At 41.4% G+C, this 11,371-nt stretch overlaps 1 pseudogene across 1 annotated transcript; it reads right to left on the bottom strand.

Moving 5' to 3' along the window:
- Positions 1–7,597: 7,597 nt before the first annotated feature.
- LOC307058986 (ubiquitin-like FUBI-ribosomal protein eS30 fusion protein) lies at positions 7,598–8,016 on the bottom strand (annotated as a pseudogene). The gene has a single exon. The product of its transcript is annotated as a ubiquitin-like FUBI-ribosomal protein eS30 fusion protein (transcript).
- Between the last annotated feature and the right edge of the window lie 3,355 nt (positions 8,017–11,371).

The raw sequence follows: 11,371 nt of genomic DNA, 5'->3' as shown, positions 1-11,371 counted from the left end.
CCACCCGGCCTGTGAGGAGCTTTATCAAACAAACCCCATTTACAGGCGCTCGCAATTCTGTTTCGAAAAAGAAAGGCTTAATTATCAGGCGGCAACATTTCTGTGACAGAAACTGACAAGCCCAGTTCTGCTGCTTCCTATTGTGCCTAAGCAAAGTGGTTTACCATTCTGAGCTTCAGTTTCCTCTCTGGGAGGAAAATCGGAATAATTATACCCCAGCAAGGAGGGAGACTTCCTTACAACTTTTACTTTTTAAACCCTAAGTATGTTTATCCATTAAAATAATAAAGTACCCCCTGCATAGAGCTGTGTTGAATAGAACCTAAACATGCTTGCTCCTTCCTGAAGTATAGGGAGATTGGTAATCCTGTGGGTGACACAGGGTCTTTTCATTATCCAGTAAACTTAAAAAACTTTTGCTTTGTTCCCTCATCCCTACCTTGGTGTTTCCTAGTTTCCTTTGCTATTTTCTCAGTATTGTCCTTCCTCTAGATTTAATTGAATTTGGGCAGGCTTGCCTGTGTTAATTTAATTTACATTACTATACTTTGACCTAAATGATTTCAACAATGTCAGTTTGCAAATGTGTTTTAAATGAGTTAGTAACTGGTTGAATGTGACCAATTCCACCAGTTTCCCTGTTTCTAGTCTTTTTCTCTAACCTATTTATATAACACTTCAATAACTCTTACATGTCTGTCAAGATTCTAATTCAGGGCACACTTTTAGAATAGGAAGTGATGTGTGCTCTCACATAGCCCAGCATACTTTATATGTCAAGTATAAAGTATACATAAATAAACTGAGATCAGATACTTTAGTAACTCCACGAGGACAGAGACTTCTCTCCAGACCTTCTATGATCTCCATTACGCCTTGCACATAGATTTAATCATATGAAAGGACTTCAACACTTGTTGAATTATTAGACTAATAATCAATTAACTTAATGATTCTACTGTCACATTTTATGCATACTTCTTATCTTTATCACAGTTATTCATTTGTAAGGGGTGCAAACACAAATGCCTACTGGAGACAAGAAGGTAATTTAAATGAGCAGGCCAGTCCAGGGTCACAACAGGGAAAGATGGGGACAGCGAATAACTGGAGGACAGGTGAGGCAGCTACTTCTCATTGAGAATGTGAGCCCAGCATATTGCCACATTTTTGATTTTCAAAAGAAAGCAGAAATCTAGAGATTTATGTGAAATTGATTGACTTTCAAGTGTTGGAAACTAACTAAAAATTGTAAAAATCATCTCTGCAAGATGAAATTGACCTCCTCACCTCCAGTTTGGGACTTCTAGTACAGCTATTTATTTTAATAAGTGCTTTTCAACCTTAACACAACATGGAAGGGACTGTCATTGACTACTTTATAGACAATCTCCACTCCTTCCTTAAAGTTTTATTCCAGGTAGCAATATGCCCAGCTGAAAGATACTTCCCAGGTGCTTTTACTGCCAATACTGTGGTATATTCATGAAGGCAGCTCTGCTGTATGAAATCTTGTCCAGCTGGTTATGGATGTGCTCAGGAACACCAACTCACCTAGCACTTCTTTCATACTTCAACATGGCCCTGAGATTGTGGGTGGCTAGTGATATCTATGTGGAAGGTTTTGGGTGGTCATTCTGAGAAAGCTTCTTAAAGGAAGACTACTCAGCTGGAAAGTATACTCTTTTAACATTGCCCCTTCCTAATTCTTCCAGCCTGGAATGTGCACATGATGGTAGGAGGTTGACCAGCTGTCCTGAACCATGAGACAATCTTGAGGGTGGAAGCCTGCACTAAGATGATATAGTAAAAGGTAAAGAAGCCTGGGTCCTTATTCACTGCAGAGTGCCTGCATCTAATTATATATGTAAGAGAGACTAAAGCAACTGTCCTGTTTAAGCCACTTATTTGGATTGTCTGCATATGCAACGGAAACTAAACCTAACTAATAAACACAATTTTTATTAATAAAGTATTTTATTTTAAAATAAATTCCCTATCAACACAACCTATCTGCCCTCAGGGTGCCAGTAGTTTCTGTTAGTATTGGCTAAATCCAGAGGATACTCTTCAGCCTTTATCTTAATGTTCATGAAGCATTTGACACTGTTGACCCCTTTCTCCTTGGACCATTCTTCTTCCAGGCACCAAACTGAGTAGAATCTGATAAGACCTAAGATATTTCTGCTTCCACTCTCTCCTCTTTTATCTGTCTTTACCAAGTGATGCTGAAGTTAGTCTGGAAATATAAAAATAAAAAATAGGAAAAATACAAGGCTACAATAATTAAAGTAAGAATAAGCTGATAGATCAATAGAATAGACTGGGAACCGAGAAGTAAACCCAAATCTTGTTCTCAAGCCCAAGTTCCTGTGCCCGACAAACAGTGAGGCTAAACAAACCAAAATGTCAGAGTTTGGAGCAGAGAAAGGTTTATATTGCAGGACCAAGCAAGGAGAACGGGTGGCTCGTGCTCAAACCCCTAAACTCCCCAATGGTTTTGGAGGAGACGTTTTTTGTTTTTTTGTTTTTTGCGGTATGCGGGCCTCTCACTGTTGTGGCCTCTCCCGTTGCGGAGCACAGGCTCCGGACGTGCAGGCTCAACGGCCATGGCTCACAGGCCCAGCCGCTTCGCAGCATGTGGGATGTTCCCGGACCGGGGCACGAACCCGTGTTCCCTGAATTGGCAGGCGGAGTCTCAACCACTGCGCCACCAGGGAAGCCCAGAGGAGAAGTTTTTAATAGGCAAAATTTGGGGTGAGGCCTGCAGGGTGTGTGACTTTCTTCTGATTGGTTGGTGGTGAGGTAACAGGGCAGGCAGTGCTCCAGAAATCTTGTGTTCAGCTTGAAGTTACCACCCTCCACCTGGGTGAGGACCTTAGTTCTGGCAGAAGAACTCAAAGATGTTGTCATGTATATTCCTTGAGGAGGAACCAGGACCCTGCCCCAAAGGTGCACTACTGTTTCGTGACTGCTCTGCCTTTCCTTCTTCATTCCCTCCCTTCCCTGATTAGCACTGTTTGAATCTGCTTTTTAGAACTCAGGGAAGCTCAAGGAGGCTGAATGAAGTCTATGGACATAGGAAGGGTTTGTACCAGGGAGGGCCCCACAGGTCCTGCCTCGTTTCACAGGGGAAAAGAACAAGTTGTTAATAAACATGTGGAAAGAAGTTTAACTCACTATTAATAAATTAATGTGATGTTGCTTTTAATTTATGAAATGAGTAAAGGCTAAAAAGCTCAACAATACTCAGTATTGGTGAGAACATGAGGAAATAGGCATTCCAGTATACCATGAGAGGGTAACTTTGGAGAACATTGTTGAGAGCAACTTAGTAATAGCTTAAAAAAACAATTTTAATGCACATACTCTTTGAACCATCTACTCTTCTCTCCCATCTGTACAAAGATGATTGATTGGACTTCCCTGGTGGCACAGTGATTAAGAATCCTCCTGCTGGGCTTCCCTGGTGGCGCAGTGATTGAGAGTCCGCCTGCCGATGTAGGGGACACGGGTTCGTGCCCCGGTCTGGGAAGATCCCACATGTCGCAGAGTGGCTGGGCCCGTGAGCCATGGCCGCTAAGCCTGCACGTCTGGAGCCTGTGCTCCACAACGGGAGAGGACACAATAGTGAGGGAAAAAAAAAAAATTAGAACTGTTTCAAACTTAGTGTTGACAAAAAATTAATAGTCAATCTAAGAAAGCAATAGAAAATTTTATTTGAGCCAACCTGAAGATTATAACCCCAGAGTCTCTCAGAAAGCTCTGAGGACCACGGTTAGAGGTCAAAGTACAGTTACATACATTTTTGAGACAAAGAGTTATACATCAAATGATATACTGACAGTTTACATAATCCAGATCTGCATGTACAAAGTGAGTAGAGGGTCATCTTGAGCCTTTACAAGATTAAGAAAGAATCTTATCTCCTGAGGAGGTCTGGTTAATGCAGACACACTATATACACTAAAGGGAAGGGAGGAGGCCCAAACAGGCAAAGAAAAGTTTTATGTTTAAATTTTTCTTGTCTTGCCATAAAATATGAATTTTGTTTCATCATTAGTATAAGTAAAACCTGCTCTTCGTCATTCATTTTATCCCAGCTTGGAAGAGCATTTCAGGGTAGCTTGTGAAAGGAGAAAAAGTAGGAAACACCATATTCCCTTCCTTTTCAGCGTCTTGCTGTTTTTTGCTCTCTCATTGACTTGGAGATGATGGATGGCTGGGGAGGGGGATGCAGAAAGCAAAATGGAGGGTATCACTACATCCACAATTAAAGAGCCCTGGAGAGAAGTGATCAAAGGACTCCCAGTAATATGGAGGACTTTCTGCTTTGGGGTGAAAAGTGGGTGGATCTTTTCTACCTTTTGAAGTTTATACCATGTGCATGCCTTAATTATGCAAAACAAACTAAATTAAGAAATAAGGACACAAATGAATTCTCAAGTATTTAAATCACTTTTTTCTGCACAGAGAAATGGATATTCTGTTTTAAATTTTAAACTTTTAAAATGGTTTTGCTTGATCAGAAGAATGACTTTAGTTTCAGAAATTTACTTTTTGATTTTGAGGAATATTGGCTCATTTATAAATAAGGTCTGAAATTTCTTTTAACAGTAAAAAAGCATGAGGTATCTCATTTTGAGATAGTGGTCTGTTCATTCCACATCCTCTGAAATTTTCCATTCTAAGACAGCATTTATCTTGCTATTTTAAAATATATTTACTATTCAAATCTAGGTTTTGGTCTAGTTGAGACTATGTGAGAAAAACAAGGAGTGAGATGCAAAGTTGTTATAAAGAAAACAGCAAAGAAAAAAATTGTCAAAAAAATTAAAAAGTATGAAAAAAAAAGTATGGTACATGCTACAATGTTATTGTCATTATATGTCATTTTAACAAATGTGTATACTGATGTGAAAAGATATCCAACTTATGTGGTCATGTTAAAACAAGTTGCAGTACATTATGTAGAATAAATTAATTTTTTTGTAAAATAATAATATACTAATGTAAATACTGAAACAATACCAGAGGAATATAAACAAAACTAATAAGTGTGTAGTGTGCTGGAAAGACTGGGAGGGGAGGATAGATTATGAGTGACTTTTTTACTGTCTAGGTTTTTTTTTTTTTTGGCTGCGCCATGCGTCTTGTGGAATCTTAGGGAGTCCTAACCAATGGACCACCAGGGAATTCCCTACTTTTTAGGTTATACATTTCTGCAATACATATTTTATTTTTACTAAAAGCACATATTATTTTGTTAGCAGAAAATACAGTACAGATAATTTAAAAGTTACAAAAAAAGGAGGGGTAGTTATAGAGAGCTAGGCAAGAGACTACAAAGGGTTACAAGCAAAGAACTCAAGGCATATGCTCTCTGACTTTTTTTTCTTTCAAAGTTTAAAACTCTAATACTTTATTGTATGGTTAATACTCTTTTCAACTACCTCAGATCCTTTGTGGCACCTATAAGAACATTAATAAGTAAACTATTGGGAAGATATTGACAAGCTGTGAGAGAATCTGTTTTGGAATAAGTTTAGGAGTGACTACGTGGAAGAAAATTTGGACAGGCAGTACTGATAAATTTGGCTAGATAAATTCATGAAAACAAAGCAATGGCAATAAAGTTGCTTGTGGAGGACAGACTCTGTGTCCTGAACCCTTATAGGAGGGAGGTTCCATTGAAGCTTTGTGAGCATAGAAGTGACGTATTGATGGTGCAAGCCATAGTAAAGGCAATACCAATCAGGAGGACCGATTTGGGGGCTATTGCAATAATGACACAAGAGGACATTAGTGGGGTAAGAGCTAATAGAAACACAGGAATGGGCAGGTAAGCAGGGAAAAAATAAGGATACTCAGTGCCATTCTCAGCTATTTCTATGGAGAATGAAGCTGAAACAGGCAAGGAGGAGAGAATCATCTTAAAACAGAGAAATTAAGAGGTGTGCAGTCATGAAGTGAGCAGGAAGCAGAGAGAGAGATTAAGACGTCTGATAAAGGAGAGGAATTTGCTTGCACTTTGGGAAGAGATCTCCTTCTGAACAGGTGTGGCTTAGTAGTTTTCTGACCATCTCCCAGCAACCCCCCTGAAACAGAACCCATAGGGCAAACTCTCAGAATGGACTACTATGGATCTAAAGGAGGACTGAGAATAAAGAGGAGGGGGAAAAAATCAGGAAACTTTAAGAATAATTGATTTGCACATATTCTTCCTTTTATTCTTTCAGGTTGATGGAGAAGGAGAGATGAGTGTTTCATTTAATAAGTACCTATTTAGAAGCTAGTATATACTGGGCTCTGTTCATTAAAGCACAAAATCCTTCTAGATCCTACAAGGTAGTGCTAGTATCATGATCTCTATTTTATGGCTGGGGAAATTGTTAACTAAATTGTCTAAGGTCACAGAGTCAGTGAATGACAGAGCCAAGACTAGAATCCAGGTAGACTGACTCCAGAGTCTAAGCTCTAACCACTACAGTAAGTGGCCTCAGAGACCTTTACCCAGGTCTCTGCTAGATAACTTTTTTTTTTTTAATCAAATACCAGTATTGCTGAGTTCGTTTAATTCTCATAACAACATTCCCTGGTGTAGGTTATTACTTTAGTGACCAATGTAAAGAGTCCTAGATTAAAGAGCAATCTAAGACATGATACAGGATAGAAGAATTCAAGGCATACTCAGGTAATGTTGTCGCTGAAAAATGTGATTATCTTTAGTCGTTAAATTTTTTTTTTCTTGGCTGCACTGTGCAATTTGCAGGATCTTAATTCCAAGCCCAGGGATCAAACTGGGCCCCAGCAGTGAAAGCACCAAGTCCTAACCACTGGACTGCCAGGGAATTCCCTGAATATTATTTCTTTTTGAATTGGCAGTTAGCTTACTGACATTTAACTGTCTTCCATTTCCTGAGGATAAAATCTTTGGAGACAGTGGGGGAAAAAGCTAATCTGACCCATTCTTTCAAACAACAAGGGTTTGAGGGATTTCGTTGAATACCAGCACTTTGATATGAGCGGAGGGTGCCTGGTAAATACCCTCTGCTTCCTGCCCTTATGAAGTTTACAGGCCACTGGGGCTAGGTAGGGGCAGGGATGGTAGCTACTTCCAACATGGTCACCATCAGTTTCTTTCCTCTCCATATGCATGTGACATGCATCATTGAGAGGTACAACCTATTCTTGCCTTGAATCTGGACTTGCCTAGAATGCTCTGACCAAGAGAGTATGGCAGAATGATTCTACACTGATGCTGGGCCTGGCCTACAAGAGGACTGACATCTTTTGCCTTGGACTCTTAAGAGTCCTCAGCCACCATGGAAGATGTTTGTATTAGTCTGCTCTGGCTGCCATAACAAAACACCAGGCTGTGTGGCTCAAACAACACAAATTAATTTTTTCGGTATATTTTCTGGAGACTGGAAGTCCAAGGTCAAGGTGTCAGCAGGGGTGGTTTCTCCTGAAGCCTCTCTCCTTGACGTGCAGACAGCCACCTTGTCTCTGTGTTCTCACAGGGCCTTTCCTGTACACGTTTTTAACGGTGTTTGTTGTTGTAGTTGTAGTTGTTTGATTGGGCTAAGTGACTTTACTAGAGAAAGCCAGGATTACAAAGGACTTGAGCGTTGGTATTGGGGCCCTTCTTCGTGCCAAAGGTGAGCACAATATTTACAAAGCCCTAGTTGTACTGCATACACCTCTTGGCCCGGCCCATCTTCTTCTTCTCCTGTTTGGCCACCTTGGGAGCCTGACCTCTTACTTTCCCAGCACCGGCCAGGGAACCATGGACTTCACCTCTAAGCACGTGGCTGGCTACTTCCAGAGTGCTCAGAGCCTCCACCCCACACTGACCCACGGTAGCCTCATCCTCTAGGATGAGGATGCTCCTGCCGGGAGCACGACTTGAGCGATGCCCTCCAGGGAAGCTACATGAGCCTTGATTTGGGCGACCGTCTCCTGGTCCGTCACCTCGAGGGTGTGTAGCTCCTGGGCGAAGACACAGAACTGCATGTCGGCCACTGAACCGTGGGCACCACTGCTGCTACCGCGAAGATGAGTCGTGAAGAAAGAGCTTTAATGGCGTTTTTGGATGAACAGAAGTTTTTAGTTTTGATGAATTCCACTTCATCAACTTTTTTTCTTTTTGGTGACTACTTTCTGCAACTCACATCCACATCCAGTCTTCATGCTCTAGGCCCCTAAACCCCACTCACCATGCCCCTTTCTGGTCTATACTAACTCGCCAGTTTTCTCCCCAGGTCTACACTGGCTCGCTCACTTCTTCCCCGCTGAGCTCCCGCCAATTCGGTTGGTTTGCCAGGCACCTTCTCGGGAACAGAGCCCGCGCTCTGTGTCCTTTCTGGGAATGAATAAAGGGAGTTCTCTCTTGTCCAGTCGGGGGTCGGTTCCGGGTTGTTAGGATCCTTGAGCCTCAGATGCCCCGGGGCTTGCAGGGAAAGGCAGAAAGAAGGGAGAGGAGAGAAATGCCAAATTATACCCCGGACTGAAAGGAAAGCCTCGCGAGTTCAGTCAAAGTTGCTGTCTCTACTGAGAAAGAAGGTTCAGTTAATTTTTAAGGATTTACATTCCCGTTTTTTCGGATAAACCCTAGACTGCAAAAGAATTTAACAGCTCATGGGGAGTGCACTTTCAGCACAATTGCAGATTTTACTCATTTGGGAAAGTGACATTGGGCTGTCAGGATGGCCGAGTGGTCTAAGGCGCCAGACTCAAGCTGAAGTCTTTCTGAAGCTTCCTTCGCAGAGAGGTTTCTGGTCCCCGAATGGGGGCGTGGGTTCGAATCCCACTTCTGACAGACTGTTTTTCCCTCCTGCTCTAAAAGCAACCACTACCACTTTCTCAGCCATTTTTTGTTTCCATTCATTCTTCTCTGTACTCTCCCTTTTACAGTCCTAACGACGGACCCTCAATTAGGAAAAGAAAGACTCTTTCTTTTCCGTTTTTGTTGCTACTTATCACGGATCACGTTTTGCTCTGCACTCTGGTTTGTTCATTAAAGGCGCTTTTACTAAACGCTCGTTAACCCTGGGGAGTCCTGGGAGAAAAATGAGTCTGGTGGGAACAGAAAGACATGTACACAGACTCGGTGATTATAGGCTGCTCCTGAGCTCACGGGCCATTAGGACCGTAGTCTCATGTCCTTTCTCACTGCCCGAACCCATCAAAAACTAAAAGTGCGGAAATTGAAAGTAGCGTGGTCCACTCTGTTACAGGATTGGGCTGTGAAAAGAAAAGGTAAGGTTCCACCGAGATTTGAACTCGGATCGCTGGATTCAGAGTCCAGAGTGCTAACCATTACACCATGGAACCTCTTCCGCGCAAAATCCTCTACACTGTCCATCTGATATCTCTTTCCTTGTGCTTTCTATTTTTTTTTCAATTGAGGTATAGTTGATTTACGATACTATATTCGTTTCAGGTATACCATATAGTGATTCAAAATTTTTATAGATTGTACTTCATTTAAAATTATTTTATCCTTGTGCTTTTTAATTAAAATTTGTTTTTGATGAGAGAGATGTATAGAAAACAATTTAAAATGAAACGTGCCACTTTAACCGAAAGCTCTTCCTCTTCTTCCTAATTGATTTGTTTGTTTGTTTTCATTTACGGGGGCGTTTTTTGGAGGGATGGAAAATCTCTGCTCTTTCAGCCGAAGGGCGATGGAGAAGCCAAAAGCAAGGATGGGAGGTAGGTGGGAGGGGACTTTCACTGATTGTTTCCACTGAGCCTGCTTCCCAGATTTCTATGCCTTGATGTCAGGGTCAGGGCAGGATCCTGATCCAAGAAGAGGGATACCTCTGGAGGTTTTGATTTTGCCTTCATTTCCGACCCACGCAAAGGCAAATTGGATTTTAATCTTGCCGTTCAAAAGGGAGAAAAACATTAACATCTTTTTTCTACAGCTTCGCTTATTCATTCTAGGATACTTGCAGACGCCTCCAGAGCAACTTGGAGTTTCTTGGTGCTTCCTGCTTAGCTGTAATCATGGGCTTGCCATTTTAAAATCTGTCCTCCCTCTCCGAGATGCCTTAAGTGAAGGACCGGTTCTCATTCCTCTTTGACACCCTAAGGTCTGGTACATAGTAGAAGCTTAATCAATGGCTAGTTGTATGAACGCCTAGATGAGAGGCTGAATGAATGAATGCATGCATGAATGAACGAACGAGTGAATAAATAAATAATCAGGTAGCCCAGCGCTGGACTTTTTTGAATGTTTCTTTTTCCTTCTCTCCATAGGCTAAATCTGACAAGTCTAAAGGCATGACTGTTGCTTTTTTGGGGGTGAGTGGTTCCTTTCCAGGTCCTAGCTCCCAGGTGGACATTCCAGTATTCATATGGCCACACAAATGTGTCCTCGAGTGTGGATGGCCAAGAGAGGACGTCATAGTGCTGGGTATAGTCATTTATTTCTCTAAACTTTAACTTTATTAACATAGCATGATTATTTAACTGCTAAGAACAACATATAATAAAGAGATCATACATGTAGCATCACTGGAAGAAATACTCAGGTATAAATTACTACTTTAGTCAGTCTAAATATTAATTACTGGCCAGTCATTCTTCATGTGCCTCTGGTAGTCTCCCAAGGCTGAATTGCTTAGGAATCCCTGAATCATATTCTGGCTTTCATCCTTTTGTTGTAACTCCATCCAAACAAGGTGCCTGTCAAGAAATAGCTACTCAGTAAATATGGGTTGAAGTGCATATATCTTTTGGAAGGTGGAGAAGGAAGCAGTGAAATTCAAAGACTTTTGGCCAGGTCATCATAGAGTTCTCCTAAGTGTCTATTCCTTCCCTCCATGCACATAAACTCTCCATTCTATCTTCTTGAGTCTCCTAGCCTTAAAAGATGGTCTAAGTTATCTCAGATCCAGTTGAATAATGGACCAAGTCTTTCTTCCCCAGTATAGGTGGCACACTTTTTATTCCATGAGCCACAAGCTTATTTCTTAAAGAAAAATGTCCATTGGTTTTAAAATTACACCAGAACCTCAGAAGCCCACTATTCAATTATAAGCTTTAAACTGCTCTCTGAGGATAAGCAAGGCAGAAGGGGTATAAATGAATGTTTTTCAGTCTTAGCACATTTATATCCCAGGAAAGGGTAGGGAGTATAGAGCTGGAAGATAGTACAGATGGCCGTGGGTTGGTTTATTTATTTGTGAGTTTGGAGTTCAGAAGACTACACTTTTCCCTTGGAATCGCTCATGGTTGGTTCATAAATATTGCAAGGTGAATGCAAATAAAGACTGCTGAGGGGGATGATTGGGGGAAGAGATGACTGGGACCCACAATCCAGAAGCAATCTGATCCCTGGCAATCTGCGCAAGAATGATTT

Source organism: Hyperoodon ampullatus (assembly GCF_949752795.1).
Source record: "Hyperoodon ampullatus genome assembly, chromosome: 10".
NCBI classification, from domain to species: Eukaryota; Metazoa; Chordata; class Mammalia; order Artiodactyla; family Ziphiidae; genus Hyperoodon; species Hyperoodon ampullatus.
The sequence above is the reverse complement of the archived record's forward strand: the minus strand, read 5'-3'. Positions and strand labels throughout refer to the sequence as shown.